Raw genomic sequence first — 17,078 nt, forward strand, 5'->3', positions numbered from 1 at the left:
AAGAAGACTTTGCAAGTGTTTTTCATGCCCACTAATCCTCCCCCTCTACTAGATTTAAGGCAAAATGAATGGACAGTAACTATAGGATAATACTGGATAAGCACACTAAATGAACAAATGTATCCCAGTATCTGCTTTATCATAGGCTAAAAGTACTTAGCTACAAATCACAGTGATTTTTGGATACTGATGTTTCTTAGAACATTATGTAATTACTTAAGATACTATTGATTCAAAATAATACTGGGATCCATCGAATAAAATACTAGAAATCCTTACAAATGACAAAGTATTACCTGTAAGTTTAAAAAAATAAGTTATTTCCACTACAAATCTCATCTTACAACCACTAATTGTTTTCTCAAAGATCTGTCACTTAAAATATAATTATCTCTTTATAGTAAAAAGCCTGTTTTAAAAAGAGTTGTCTTCTTACTGAAAGTGCAAATTGGTCTGGGAATGTGGCTCAGTGGTAGAGCGCTTACCTTGCATGCATGAAGCCCTAGGTTTGATTCCTCAGCACCACATAAGCAAAAAAGAAAAAAGCCAGAAGTGGCGCTGTGGCTCAAGTGGTAGAGTGCTATCCTTGAGCTGAAGAGCTGAGGGACAGTGCCCAGGTCCAGAGTTCAGGCCCCATGACCCCCGCCCCCAAAAAAGTGCAAATCATCATATTCTGTTCTTTTTGTTAATAAAAATTACAATGATATTTTATTATTTATGAAACTACTAACACAGTTCCAGCATAGTTACTTTAACACAGTTTTAAAGATGAAATTAAAAGAGATGAACTGGGCTATTTCCAATGCAGTAGTATTTATTTTCTTAATGTCAACATGATCTTTTTTAATGTTATTGTAGCATTGATATATAGAGAGCTTACAGTTACATGAATCAGGCAATGCATAATGATTACAATTCTTTTTGAACCATGTCTCCCCTTCTGTTGCTTTCTCCAGTCTTTCCCTCCCATGCCCACTCATAAAATATCCAGTTCATTTTCCACATGGTGTCTAGTGACTGTTGTATTTGTTCATCCTTGCTGGCCTATTTTCAAAGGAAGAATGCCTATATTTGTGTCTGACTTGATATTAAAAAACTAAAAATAATGTTTAAACACCAAGTTAAAGGATGTTTTCTGAGTGTCTTGAAGTAATTTAAAGTTATAGGAAATGGTCAATTTGCTCTTAGTAGTTTTGGAGAGGAATCCATCGTTTTTCCTAAAAACATCTTGTGTTTAGTAAACTCTATGATTTTCCTTCAGGGTGCTTGAGCTTTCCTTTTTTATGTGTTTTTTATTGTAAAAATACTGTACAGAGGGGTTACAGTAACATGAGCAAGGTAATGAGTACATTTCCTATCAAGCATTGTTGCCTCTTCCTTTGTTTATTTAAATCAGCCTGTTTCTATATGGGTAATGCTGTTTTATACACTAAATTTGTATAGACTTATTAGTGTATCCAAAATTTTGTGAGGTTTGTGAGGAATTCAGTGTGAAGGAGCTCACAGTAAAGATGAGAAGAAAATTTAATCAAGGTATCACACTACTGAATATGCAACTACAAACTGAGATGAACAAATTGAGATAAACTCTTATCTCCAATTAACCAGTAAAACGCTGAAAGTGGTGTTGTGGCTCAAGTGGTAGAGCACCAGCCTTGAGCAAAACAGCTTAAGTGAGAGTAAAAGGCCATGATTACAAGGCCCAGTAACAATAGAAGGTAGGCTTGAGTGTATGGGTGTATTGAGCTCTGATTCTCTTGTGTACTACTGTTCTGGATAGGCTGTTTCACCTCTCTAAGTCTCAGGTTTGAAATTATAAAAGGTGGATATTAATATATTTTCCCTTCTTGGATGCTTATGCACATTAAATAAGTTATCACATCTTAGCAATGGTAAATAATGCTGCAATAAACATAGTTGTGTTGGTAGCTTTAGTGTGGTCTTGTTTGTAAACATGCGAGTAAATGCCCAAAAGTGGGATTGCTGGGTCATAGGGGAGCTCTATGTGGAGTCTTTTGAGGAACCTCCATACTACTTTCCAAAGTGGTTGAACAAGTTTACACTCCCACCAACAATGAAGTAAGGTTCCCTTCTGTCCACATCCCCTCCAGCATCTGTTGTTATTAGAGTTCTTGATTATAGCCATTCTAACTGGAGTGAGGTTATTTACCATGGCTAAGATATGGAACCAACCCAGATGCCCCTCAGTAGATGAATGGATCAAGAAAATGTGGTATATATACACTATATACACAATGGAATTCTATGGCTCCATCAGAAAAATGACATTGCCCCATTTGTGAGGAAATGGAAAGACTTGGAAAAAATTAGATTAAGTGAAGTAAGCCAGGCCCAAAGAAACATAGGTCCCATGGTTTCCCTTATTTGCAAGAACTTGCATATGTCTGAGTCAGGCAGAAAAGGTCAGATAAGTTGATATTAGGGGAATGAACCCCAAGATAAGAATTCAAATGTTTTTTTCCTTTCATGCAATTGTTTCTATCATATTTATAAGATGATTTCTATGTTGCTTTGTATGTCCCTCCCCCACAGTATAACCCATACTTTCACTGATTTTGATGTTGGTCTAATTTGTGGAGGGGAAAGGAAAAAAAACATTCGTTTATCTAGGGATACAGATGGACCCATTGCAACAATGAGATATACATTGAAGAGTTTGAAGATTCTGAGCAGCCACTTGAATGGTCTCCAGAGTAAAGTGTATAAGTAAAGCATTTGGGCCAACGTCACACTATTGTGACCTTTCAAGTTTCTAACAGTCATTGGTAATCCTTCCCTTTGTCCTACCGCCTACTGATGATAACTCAGAAACCTTCTAATTGGTAAAAATTAGAAAATAGAAGCAATTGTCTCTAAGTACAGACAATATTGTGATGAGACAGTAACTCTATTTTCTGTTTATTGTACCTTAGTTGCCCTAGATGATGGTCTCACTTGGATATACATTCTCTCTCTCAGAATTGTTTATAATTTAAGTCCATTCTCTCGTTGTAGACGTGCATATTTCATTCTTAGGCTATCCATCCAGAAGAACTCTAGGAATGAACACTTCCTTGTCTCCTGAAATCACACTAGGTGGTAGGTTCCACCTCTCGCCCTATGAAAGGCCAAAGCTGACATATAATTCCCCATTGTACAGCATGGTTCCATTTATAGTTCTCTCCCTGGCTCTTGCAGGAAAGCATGCAGCCTTATTAATCATGTCATGTTTCAAGGAAGAAATCAGAAATCTCTCAGCTTTCAAGGCCTGAATGATGGGACTAGGAACCAAAAAAAAATCCAAATTGGGGCTTGTGGGAGCAAAGTTGACAAGAGTTCCTGAGAGGCCATTTGTTTCACTTATTTATCACCTGTCAAGGCAGGAAGGAAAAAAACCTAATAGGATATGGGACTCAGTAAAGAATCTGTATCTTGTTGTTATATATAGAACATTTGTGATGAATACAAAGAGTCTCGCTAGGGACAGTATGTACTATCAGTAGGATGACCACAGACATTATCATTTAAAAGTGAGACCCCTTTAGAGTAAAGGGGGCTCTATTATAATTGTTCCAGCACAGCAGCCATCGATCAGGACTGTTCGGGCATTTCACAATATATAATACCCTCTTTGATGGAGATGCTGGGGAATGACTTATTCCAGTTTTGTTAAATCATAACCCAATCCCAAGCCCTCTGTTCAATCATAAGTACAGAGCCCCAATAGCTCAATCTTTTCATCTTTCAAGAGAATCCGAATGAAACAAAGAAACTTTGTGAATAACTGTAGAGATAAAAGCAGCAGTGATCAAAAGGTTTTGATAGTCTAATTCAGCCGAAGACCTGAGAGCTATGCTCCCAAACCACTGGACCTACTGTACCAGTTTAATCTGCGGTTGAGAAGGTGCTGCTAGTCTTTGTCTCCTATGTTGATCCAGAAACATGAACTCAAATATTACATAAATCCTTATTCTCATTCCTTAGACCATGATGCTTGAGTAAAAGTTGTTTTTATTGGCATGAAGACTCATAAATGAAACTAACAGTTTATTATACCATTGAGTACCATAATGCTTCACACAACAAGGTATGTGGACCCTGACAATACAGTGGAAATAAGCATATCATGTTTTATAGGGAAACTGCACGCATCTTTGGTGAGGCCTTCTCTAAGGAGAAGAACATGTCCTCCTGTTAAGAGGAAGGGTTGAATGCAACTCTCCAGAACATCAAGTTGAAGTTTTCCAGAAAAGTATGGTTCTGGTGGATCTTTGGGCCAACATCTTCTCTATAGAACCCAAAACACCTGAACCCCGTCACTCTGAGCATAATTTTCTTCAAATGTGAAATGACCAAATCCTCAATGTGCACACCTGTCCGAGATTAGCCTTTGTTTCTCCCTTTCCAGTTCTATGACTTTATTCTATTATTGGGGTTTTATTTATTTTACTGTCCTTCATTCTACTTATCTCCTCATCACTTTATTTACTATCTGTATTCAACTTAGTCACTTGTTTGCCTTTGAGTTTTAGGGTTTTTTTATTGTGAAAATACCATACACAGGGGTTACAATTACATAGGTAAGGTAATGAGTGCATTTCTTATCAAGCATTGTTGCCTCCTCCTTAGTTTCCCCTTCCCATCCCTTCCCATCTCCACCGTTCCCCTAACCCCCAACCCTGCCCTGCCTCAGCCAAAGTTGTAAAGTTCGCTTTTCAACATAACGTCTTGTACATAGGTTTTTTTTAAAATAAGTTTTTTATTGTGAAAATACCACACAGAGGGGTTACAATTACCTGAGCAAGGTAATGAGTACATTTCTTATCAAGCACTGTTGCCTCCTTCTTTATTTCCCCCTCTCTTAATAAAGGACATCTCATGCTTTCAGATTGGCAAAGAAGTGAAAAGAAAGAAGAGGAAAAGGAAGGAGTCAGTATTGATGAAAGCAGCAAAGAGGAAATAACCCAGGAAATTAAACTGACTTCAAACAGAAAAAAAAAAGGCACAAAGTAGAAGTCACTCCTTAGTAAATTTCAGAGACAAGTCATTTAGAGATAGCTTTGTGCATTTAAAGAAAGAGAAACTGCTGGAGATTCTTCCCAGTTTTACCACAGATGCTATTAATATTTTTAGTCTCCAAGTACATATAATGAGCAGCTCTGTGGGGCTGTTATAAATTGTGATCTGAGGAAAGCTGTGGAAAGTAAGCATCATTCTCTAATCTTATCTTGTTAGGCTTTTCAAGCCACTCTTTCCAGCAAAGACAAAATACATCAAAGCATTTGACAATCAAACCCTAGGTTTTTTCATGGTAGACAAGTTTTCTACCATTGACCTATACTCCCATTGGTGGATTCTAATTGTTCTAATTGTTTTTAATTTAACAAAGCCAATGTTAGGGGTGTGTGTGTGTGTGTGTGTGTGTATATATATATATATATATATATATATATACATAGACATATATATATACTTATATATATACTACATATACATAATATACCAATTTTGATTCTAAAATATTATTTTTCTTTCTTTTTTTTGGTCAGTTGTGGGGGCTTGAACTCTGGGCTTGGGCGCTATCCCTGCGCTCTTCAGCTCAAGGCAAGAGCTCTACCGCTTGAGTTACAACACCACTTTCAGTTTCCTAGTGGTTTATTGGAGATAAGAGTCTCACAGACTTTCCTGCCCAGGATGGCAGGAAATGCCCCTGATCCTTAGATCTCAGCCTCCTGTGTAGCTGGGATTGTAGGTGTGAGCCACCAGTGCCCGGCTAAAACATGATTTTTCTTTGCAGCAAACATATGCATGTTCAAACTAAAGGAAAATAAAACATACATAGTCCCATGTGAGTCCAGATTTACTTGCCTTTCTAATCATTTAGCCACAATCCAGGGAATACCTTTGGGTTTCATCATCTTTCAGATAATCCAGAACTCATATTTTAAATGAATATGTATACCAATGTATTAACTGAAACACAGTAGGTTCAAGGGAGATCTCAAATAGAGTAACTCCTTAGAAAGCCAAAACCAAAGATCAGCAAATATAAAAAATAAAACACCAAGAAGCAGGTACTTGAAATAGATGGGGAGGGGTCAGTGGAAACAGGGTAGATAAATGAAGAGAAGGGGAAAAAGCAGACATGAATCCAATGTAGATCCTACGAAATCAAAAAGAATAAGAGAATGAGTTTGACTTTGATCAAGATATATTGTATTCGTGAACTGCTTTGTTAACCAGCAACATAACTACTCAAGATTATAATAAAAACTACGCAATAAAGAAAATTAGAAAAGAATTTCAAAGAGAGACTTTAGGACTGAATTATATGCTTCTGCTAAGAGAAATGATGCACGTTCAAAGATGCTTTGCTTTGAAGTTCCCTAGTTCTGTTGTCTTCTGATTGTTTAAAAAAAAGGCCATACAACAATGTCTCCTCCTTTATCCTGAGACAATAAGGCACAGCATGAGAGTAGTATGCTCTTAGGCTATTTGTGTGAAGTCGTTCTTTGTTCCTTGTTAGTCCCATGGCATTAAACAAACTACATAAGTTAGCCTGCTTTAGCTTCAGCTTCTGAAATACAGGAATGAACACTTGTACTCATGTCATAGGGATGTCTGAAAATTAAATGAGTCAATATGGGTGATGTCAGAACTCAAAATCCAGGGCACAGTGAGCACTTCAAATGTGTTTAGCGCTGTTACTATTCAGCTCACCGTAGAACTCAGGCTGACATCAAAACTGTGGCCAGAATATAGCCTAACACATGATGCTGAATCACCCAGCATAAACTGGAAAAAACCAAAACTCAAAAACAAGAAGGGGCTGCTACACTCAAGAATATTCTCTACTCTGGCTGTGAAGCTTGAGGTCCTTCTTTATAATATCCCTGGTTCAAATACCATTTGAAGGAGCTCCATTTGGATAGGTGTTAAGGAGTTAAAACTAATTTTTTATAAGTGAAAAAGGAAACAAGACTAAGCATGTGAGGTTATTGTGCCATTTCAAGCATCAAAAACGGAGATTGAGAAAATCAATATTCAATCTCCTCATGCAATAGAAGGTCAGGGGATAAGCACCCAGCCACCTCTGAAGCTGTTTGCTCAGGAATGTAAACCAGTCTTACTTTCTAGGCACCAGAACCAAAGTGCAAGATATTGACTTACCAAGTTTACTGAGACATGGTTGTTTTAAATGACTGATGATTTTACACGTGCCCATGGCTTTCGGATTTACCTTCTCATCTCTTCTCTAGTATTAGACAACTTAAAAGTGCAAGAACTGAAATTCTACAGAAGTCTTCTAATTTCAGATCCCACCTGCTTCTCATTGCAAACCAGGGGAAGCAGCCATCACAAATCACCACAGCTGCCTCTCTGATCATCAGTCAGAGAATTGCTGTACATGAGATGACATCAAATTTGACTATGAGTGATAGCAAAAAAAAAAGTGGATAGATAAACGTTTTGCATTAAAAAGAAGCTCTGAGAAAGTAATTCATTTACCCATAATATTGGGGGAAATTATAATTAATGAGGACAAGATGAGTCAACATACATAAAATATTCTCAGAGTGTACACAGTAGATACAAAAACAATAAAATACCCCTTTTCACTAAGTGACAAAGCTTGTTTATCCTGTTTTACCTGTATTCTATTCCTATCAGCACTCAAAAAGTTCAGAAGATGTGAGAAATTATTTTCATGAAAAAAGAAGCAAGGAATAAAGTAACACATACTTACACACACACACACACACACACACACACACAAACGAATATATAAAAAGTGTGGCTATTATAGGGAAATGAGAATACTGGCTTTTCACAGACAATAAACACAACAAAATAAATAATACTTGTCACTGGAGCACAGCAGTGTTGAGACTTGGAAGAAAGTATCTGAGTCTCCTGATAATAGTGCACTACTAAAGAGGATACTGGCTTTTGCAAGTTCTGTATTTGTACAGCCACAAAGAAAAGATATATTCCTGAACTCCCCTTGGCTCTGACCTTGTCGGAAATGTCTGGCCCTTTACAGCTCCTTCTATAGACACCAGAAAGATGCTATGCTAGAAGAGGGGTTGTGAGCTCAAAGGACATTTTGCTGATCACTCCTAAACCCTCATCTGTCTAGAGACTTGTAGGGCTCTAATCCTACAGGCAAGAGGATGTCTTGTCTCCTGACTACCAGCTGAGCTATGTACTAGCTAATGCTCAGGAATCTGAATATTGGGGAAGATGTAGCCCAAGCTCTTGACAGGTGCCAGGTTGGTTTGCTTGATTAAATTAGCAACTGTAGCATCATCCTTAACTGATGTGTCATTTATTATCAGGCTGTATTTTCCATATCCAGCCACTGCTACCCTTTAACCACAAACTCATGCAGACTCATTGGGAGCTAACTCTATAAGAATGACATGTGTGGTGGAATGGTATTGTTGATTCTGTTGAGCTATATTGAACCAGCCCTCCCTATTACCATCTCAATAATTCATTACAAATGAGAGATCTTACTGGAAAGGATTGGGATGAATTAGAATACCAAAGATGGGTCACTAATTTGAAAATATTGCTGATAAATCATCACAAATGATTTTACCTAGTAAATGAGAGAGTCACCAGACAGGGCCTTTCCTCTAAAGGTCAATAATTTATGGATTTCAGATGCCACTTTTACACAAGCATACTAATCATAAGCATGTAATGAATAATTACTAAATGCAAATTAAGTAATACAGAGAATCAAAACTATAAACTTCTAAAGGGTCAGTTCCAGGGAATATACTCTTGAGTACAATGAGCCAGATGAAAATCATAAATATAATCAGTTTCTCTCCATTAGTGAATATCCTGTGGAACTGAATGTTCCTGAGCTCATTAAATACTTACCAGTCTAAATTTCCTGATGCTGTTTTAAAAGAATATGCTTTTCTATTGTGTTAAAAATGACTGCCTAAACCAATCTCAGTCTTACTTTAATTATAAGGATCAAGTTAAAATAGAGATAATCAGAACCCCATCTACTATGTGATATTTATTTTATGCTTCTTTGAGAAACATTCATACTAGCCAGGAACTGGTGGTTTATGGCTGTAATTCTAGCTGAGACTTGAGGATCACAGTTCAAGCCAGCCTAAAAAGTAAAGCCATGAGACCCTTATCTCCAATTAAGCACCCAAAATGCCAGAAATGGAGCTGTGGAGAAAAACAAAACAACAACAAAAACCTCAAGGACAGTGCCTAAGCCCTGAGTTTAACCCCCAAGACAAGAAAGAAAGTAAGGAAGGAAGAAAGGACTGGGAACTTGGCTCAGTGGTAGAGTGCTTGCCTCGCATGCATGAGGCCCTGGGTTTGATTCCTCAGCACCACATAAGCAGAAAAAAGCTGGAAGTGGTGCTGTGGCTCAAGTGGTAGAACGCTAGCCTTGAGCTGAAGAGCTGAGGGACAACACCCAGGCCCAGAGTTCAGACCCTACGACAGGACCCAAAAAAAGAAAGAAAGAAAAAAAGAGAGAAAGAAAGAAAGAGAGAAAGAAAAGAAAGAAAGAAAGGAAATAAGAAAGAAAGAAGGAAAGGAAGGAAGGAAGGAAAGCAAGCCATTCACCCTCTGCCATTTTATAAGTTTGTGTAATGAAAGGCTGTGTGAAATATGGCCTTGGGGAAGACCCAAAAACCAACCACAATTGTCACTGGCGAGGTAATGGCGGAGCATTTTAATATCAATGACCCAGACATGCACCAGCAGAAACTGTCCTCACAGGCAAAAATGATGGCTCTAGGAAGAGCTGGTGGGCTGGATGATGGAGAGGGCTGGTTTGCTGTCAGCTTCAATTATGGTTTAAAGAAAGTGTCCTCAGAGCTCATCTCTGAAGCTCATCTTCTTCAGCTCTTAATTGTCTCCCACTTCATGGTGTCATGTTCACTCAGACTCCCAACCCTGCTTCCAGGCCTGCAGTGAATGTTGTCGGCTTCATGTATGTCTTCAATATAAATCCTGCCTGTGGCTGTGACCAGTTCTGACATTTGGGCATCTGTTGAGCTTAGGTTCTCCCAGAAGCCACCTCAGAGCCAAGGGTTGAAGTAAAAGTGATTTATGAAGAAGTGTTCCCAGGAGAAAGAAGCAAAGGAGTGAAAGTATCAGACTGAGAAGGAAAAAGAAGCAAAGCATCTCTTGCCCTCAGTCGGGCCACAGGAGAACTCTGGAGTATAAATCACCCCTCAGTGCTTATTCTGCCTTGAGTCAAAGGAGCTGCAGTTTAGTTCTTCCACAGAAGCTAACCACTAAATATGGTCTAGGTTTCAGGATTGAGGTTGAGACATGAATTCTCAGACATTTCCTCTCTCTAGAGAAACAGATGTTTTCAATATCAAAGTATAATGCCCTAAGGGTCACAATGGATATCTGTTAAGAGCAATCATGGCTAAAAAAGAGTTAGGTTCACAAAACTCCTAAATGGTATATGCAGTGATCTGGACAGGCAAAGAAATTTCTCTGTTATTAAACAGCATCACTTTATGAACATTTATTCACTAAAATTGAGTTGTACATGCAAAATGAATGAATTTTATGGTGCATAAACTAGTCTTCAATAAGGGAGAAATACACAGAGTGGAGAGAACAATTGAAGAGAAAATAGAGCTGCTCCCTGAAGAATGTTACAAGAGATGAGAAATAAGTCTGAGAAATGGGGGGTGTCATCAAATGAAAGAAGAGTTTAAGCAAGAGTCTTTTCCACATGGAAGAAAGAGTGCTAGTTTTGTCTACTGATTTAAACAAGGCAATGGAGAGGAGCCTATATTTTTTGCTTCTTAAATTGTATTGTTACTGTTAAGTAGTTTTATAAAAGGGTTGCAATTACACAATCAGGTTATGAGTACAATTTTTTTATTGTGAAAATACTACACAGAGGGGTTACAATTACATGGGTAAGATAATGAGTACATTTCTTATCAAGCATTGTAGCTTCCTCTTTTGTTTCCCCTTCCCATCCCTTCCCATCCTCCCCCCTCCTCCACCCAATCCTCCCCGCTCCCCCCCCACCCCCCTCCCCCCGCACCAAAGTTGTAAAGTTCGTTTTCGACATAACGACTTGTACATCTCATTGTTGCAATGGGTCCATATGTATCCCTATTTAAACGATTTGTTTTTCCCCATCCCCCCCACAAATTATACCAACATCAAAAGCAGGGGTTATACTGTGGGGGAGGGACATACAAAGCAACAAAGAAATAAGCCTGGCTTACTTCACTTAATACAAACAAGACCATACTAGAGCTACCAGCACGACTATGTTTATTGCAGCACTATTTACTATAGCTAAGATATGGAACCAACCCAGATGCCCCTCAGTAGATGAATGGATAAAGAAAATGTGGTATATATACACAATGGAATTCTATGCCTCCATCAGAAAGAATGACATTGCCCCATTTGTTAGGAAATGGAAAGACTTGAGTACAATGTTTTTAACGATGTCATTGCCATCTCTTCCTTCATTCTCACACATTTTCTTCTTCTTGTTCCTACTTACAAGTAATATAGTTTTTTTAGAGTCTATCCACCAGTGTACCTAACTTCATTACTAACTTAAATCTTTCACAGTCCACTGTACTACCTCAGGCAGAACAGGTTTGAATCTATATAATCAGTAAGTTGAACTTTCTTCAGGATACTTAGTAATGAATGAAACTCTCACCCCCTTTAGCCCATCAGCAAAGTGCATGGATATAGACTTCAAATATTTAAGCTGAAAATCCTGTGATATGGCATCTAGAGGAGGTGATAGATGGCTTTATTCAGAAAGTGGCATATCCTCCATAGGTATTCTCCACCCATAGAGAATACATTCCCTATTTGAACCTAAATGATGTTATTAAGTTCCCCTCTGGAGATTGTGAGTTTGAAATATTTTCAATGTGAGAGACTATGAAAGAGAGATAAATACTGGTCTGAAATGGGGCCTGAAGTGGTGCTAGGCTACAACCTATAAGCCCACATTGAAAACTTCAAGTGTTCCCTAAGAATATCCTAGGGGATAATTGCATTATAATACACATTCTTCAATTACAGATTCACTAATGGGAACTTTTCACAAATTATTATATAGAACATGATCTTAAAAGTTAAAATTCCAGTACCCTTTTGTGTGTCATCCAGAATAATGTTACACAGTAGTCCCCAGCACCTCCAAGTATGTCATTTTATATAGAAAGGTAGACTTTTGTGCTAAAAGACAAGAAAGTAGTGGGAAACTGTTCCAGCTTATCTCAGTATACTCAGTGTAATCACAGGAGCCCTTATAAAGCTGAGACAGGAAAGGATTAGAAGATTCTTTGTTTTCTGCTACTATGAACATGGAGTCAGGGGCCATTAGCCAAGACACACAGTGTCCGCTAGAAGATGAAAATACAGAAGAAACACAGTGTCTCCAGAAAGGAATGTAGATCTCCCAACATTTTTAGTTAAATCTCCCTAAAACACACGTCAGGAATTCTCACATTCAGAAATCTGTTAATGTTTTTGATGTGTTGATTTTTGGGTTTTTTAAAATTGTTTGTTTTGTGTTGCTTTTGGCAATACTGTGATTTGAACATGGGGTCACATACTTGCTAGGCAAGTGCTCTACCACTTGGGTCTCATCCAAGTCCTAAGTTAAATTACTTTGATGTTTTATAAATCACTTAATTTTTAGCAGTGTTCACAACGGGTGGCTCATGTGTGTAATCCTAGCTCCTCTGGAAGCTGAGGTCTTAGGTTGTGATTTGAAGCCAACAAGGGCAAGAAAGTCCATGAGACTCATCTCCACTTGATCAACAGAAAACCGGTGATTAAAGAGATGTGAAAAGTTTATTGGAATAAGTCATTGCTTTCTTGGCCCACGCTGAAGAGAAATGTAATATTCATACCAGAGTCTAAGAAAGAGTCAATGTCTTCATTTGAATTTCTTAAATACAGAGTCTGAGGTAAGGGTTCAAGTGTTCAGGTAGTTTATGTAGGAAATGATATCAGGAAATAGGAGCAGGGGAGAATTAAATAAGAAAGGAATAGAATCAGAAGAAAAGTATAAAAAAAGGAAAGGAATACAATCAAGTTTGCTATTGAAGGGCATAGTAGCTATTAGGACCACTTAGAAAGACACAACTTATTTCCCAGAATTAACCCTCCAATATTGGTATGCAGGGGCATTAATCCATGGTCACTTATTACCCTATTGAAAGAAGATCATCCCTTTCATCCAAGTAGGTTGAAAGGTTTTGCAGAATTCCTTAACTACACAGCAACTTCTCACCAACCATGTTGATATTTCCACATTTACCAAATAAATTTCATTTGTATCAAGTTCCTTGTTGCTGAATATATTAAAGGAATTGAAAATAATTTTGTTTCAACTCATCATTCTCAATTTTAGTCACCTAACTGAAGGAAGTGAATAATACAATTAAAAATTTTAATTTACTTTATTGTTATTATAAAGGTGATGTACAAAGGGCTTACAATTACATGAGTCAGGTAATGAGTCCATTTCCTTTTGTACAGTGTGAATAATACATTTAATAAGTTAAACACCTTAAAATAGGAAATTGCTTAAATAAATCTTAGTGTAAACCTATCATGCAGTATTAGCCATTACCATATTGTAACTATTTTTAGATATGAAAATACATCCACAATGTACTATGGAATGAAATAAAATCTGTTATAAATAGCAGACACCCACAGAGTGATTCAGTTTTCTATGAAAGTATTTTATATCTGAAATTCATTTAAATTTTAGAAGTAATTATTTTGAAGATTTATATGACTTATTTATTTTTCAGCATATTCAAGGAGTTCACATTTATTTTGTAATATGAATCACAATAAAATTTATAAAGAAAAAAGGAATCCCACCTTGAAGTATTTGTAGCGTTAATTCTGAAATAATTTTTAAGGTAAGCAGATAGTAAAGCACAGTAGTAGTAGATGCTTGATCATCTCGAATGTTTTGTCTACAGATCCCAGAAAATAGCTTCCTTGCCATCTTTTCCTTCTCCTTTGATGCAACAGAGGTGTTTCATGAAAGTGAGTTAGACCCTGAAGAGTTCTAAAGGATTTAAAAGGTTTTTTTTTTTTTGGTAAAGTTGGTAAAATTCCTTAGGGCAAAAACAAACCATACTGTACCATTGTTGTAGCATCATTTGACAGATAGACTCATGATCACAAATCTCCATACTTGAGAGCCTGGTGTCTCAGGAGCATGAAATCGTGTCTGAAGGTCATCTGGACATGCACATATAAAGAAGAGGACAGAGCAGCTGAGCTAGATTGGCACGTAGTTGACAGATAGCTACTATGCTCTCTTCTCATGTCAACACACAAAGCAAACCATCCTTTCTTAAAATGGATTTAAACCCATTTGAAATCTTCCAGTTCTACCATGGAGTTCAGAAAGTCTCAACAGATCATTTTATGTTGACACTAAGCTGTAAAATACAGCATTCACCATTTATAACAAAGGTATTCCCTGCTGATGTGTGCTGATTAGATGAAATTGAAAGAATTAATAGGTTCTACTTCACTTGGCTAAATGTACATTACTAGCATCATGATCTAGGACAAAAGACAACAAACTGCTGCCCAGAAACCAGATTCACTCAGACTGCTGGGTTTTTTGTTTTTTTGTGTGTGTGAAAATACTGTACAGAGGGATTACAATTACATGGGCAAGATAATGAGTACATTTCTTATCAATGTAGCCTCCTCCTTTGTTTCCCCTTCTCATCCCTTCCCATCCTCCCCCACCCCCCTTACCCAAACCTCCTCCCCCTCCCCCCACCAAAGTTGTAAAGTTCGTTTTCAACATAATGACTTGTATATTTCATTGTTGCAAACTGTTGTTTTTATAGATTTAGTCAAACCAGTTTTTATAAATGAATTTTACTGGCCCATGCCCATATGTGCTTATTTCCACATAATGCAATGACAGAGATGAATAGTTGAGACTTGGTTGAGTTTAACATTTAGACAGAGCCTAAGATGTTTGTTATCTGGCTTTTATGGACAGTTTATCAACCCTCAACTTTGACAAACACATTTAATAAGACAACATTTTCCCTACTTTCAAGGTAACAAAAGCAAAACCATTTGTATTGAGTCTGTTTTATAGCCTTGCTGTTATTAATCCTCTATTTCTGTGTCATATATTTGCAACGTTGGATATATTATAACATAAGAATATGTTAAAATACTGTAACACAGGAGCAATCTGTACCTCCAACTCTCAACAACTGTGAGTTCTAAATATAAGGATTCAACCAACCATGATTAAAATATCCAGAAACAGGGCTGGGAAGGTGGCTCAGTGGAAGAGTGCTTGCCTCGCAGTCATGAGGTCCTGGATTCAATTCCTCAGCACCATATAAGCAGAAAAAAGGTAGAAGTAGCTCAAGTGCAAGGGTGCTATCCTTGAGCTGAAGAGGAGAGGGACAGTGCCCAAGCCCAGAGTTCAGCCCCACAACTGAGAAAAAATAAATAAAAATAAATAAATATTGAGAAACAATTGAATTTGTACTAATGTTTTGGTCACTGCTCCTTAAACAAGACAAGTATAACCACAGTTTACATAATATTTGCATAATTAGTCATCTAAAAGGTAACCTAGAGATTATTTAAAGTAGATTATATGTAAATATTGTGCAATTTTATTTAAATAACTTAAATATTTGTGGATTTTAATGTCCTTTTGGAACCTCAAACCAGTTCACATTGGTAGTTAATGTACAAGTTAAATCGCAAAAGGTCACAGACATCTGAATTTCTTAACATATTGTAGTCAATCTATGACATATCAACTGGTTGAAATTCTGTGAAGTCATTAAAACAGTATTTTTTCAGGTTAAAATAACATAAGAATGCCCATATGTTACAGTGTTAAATAAAAAAGTCAGAACTCAAAATTATATGAAGTACCATCACAACCCTGCAAAACAAACAAACTACACATTTTCACAGGAAATCTCTAAAGAAAAACACATTTGAATATTTTGGCTTTGAGTGACAGACATGTCTTATTTTTCTCCATTTTTATGTAGTAAATTATAAGCAGGCATTAAAATAAAAATAAACTTGATTTTTAAAATGTGGAATATGCATTTTGTTTGTACTTTAGAACAAGATTGATAATTTCTAGCACATATGTGTTAGATATGGAACACAAATATTTAAAAGTCTCACAAATAAATGGCACAACCACCACTAATACCTGTACATAGACATCATTAATGTTTACAAAAGTTATATGGGTATATATCTTGACCAGTTATCATTCCTTCAAGAAAGACTATGTAAGGTGTAGTGGACAAAATAAGAATAACAACTTAGATTTTCTGGTAGAAGAGGAACACTCTCAAAACTTAAGCAATTTATCCAATGTGGTCTCCTCCTTTGATATCATATAGAATCTAAAGGTAATGCAGTTGTTTTCTTATTTGTGAAAGCCTGGAAAATAAATGTACTTGGTATCTTTTAAGTTCTGTTTTGTGGGTGATTCTGTAATAATATAGCTGTGTCAATGTACGAACTTTAAAATATGTTCCCAATGGTTTCCCAACAGCATAACTCCTTAAACACCCACTGTCAATAGAAATCACTATTAAGACAAACTGAGCACATTTAACTCTCTCAGTACTAAACTTCTTGATTAGCTTCCTATCCTCAAATGAAGTATAATAGACTGATAATATTAACTATTGTATTAAAAACCTACTTTTCTCATAACCTATTACATTCTTCTGTAGTTGAAAAAACTTCAGTATGAATGATTCAATATCACAATTTCTATGTTGTCCACGTTTTTTTTTGGGGGGGTCCGGTCATGGGGCCTGAACTCTGGGCTTGAGCACTGTCCCTAAGCTCTTCAGCTCAAGGCTAGTGCTCTACCACTTGAGTCACAGCGCCACTTCCGGCTTTTTACTTTTTGCTTATGTGGTGCTGAGGAATCGAACCCAGGGCCTCGAGCATGCAAGGCAAGCGCTCTACCACTGAGCCACCTTCCCAGCCCATTGTCCACGTTTTATGCTAAGTCAGTCCCACAG

Source organism: Dipodomys ordii, unplaced genomic scaffold (assembly GCF_000151885.1).
Source record: "Dipodomys ordii isolate 6190 unplaced genomic scaffold, Dord_2.0 Scaffold25, whole genome shotgun sequence".
Classification (NCBI taxonomy): domain Eukaryota; kingdom Metazoa; phylum Chordata; class Mammalia; order Rodentia; family Heteromyidae; genus Dipodomys; species Dipodomys ordii.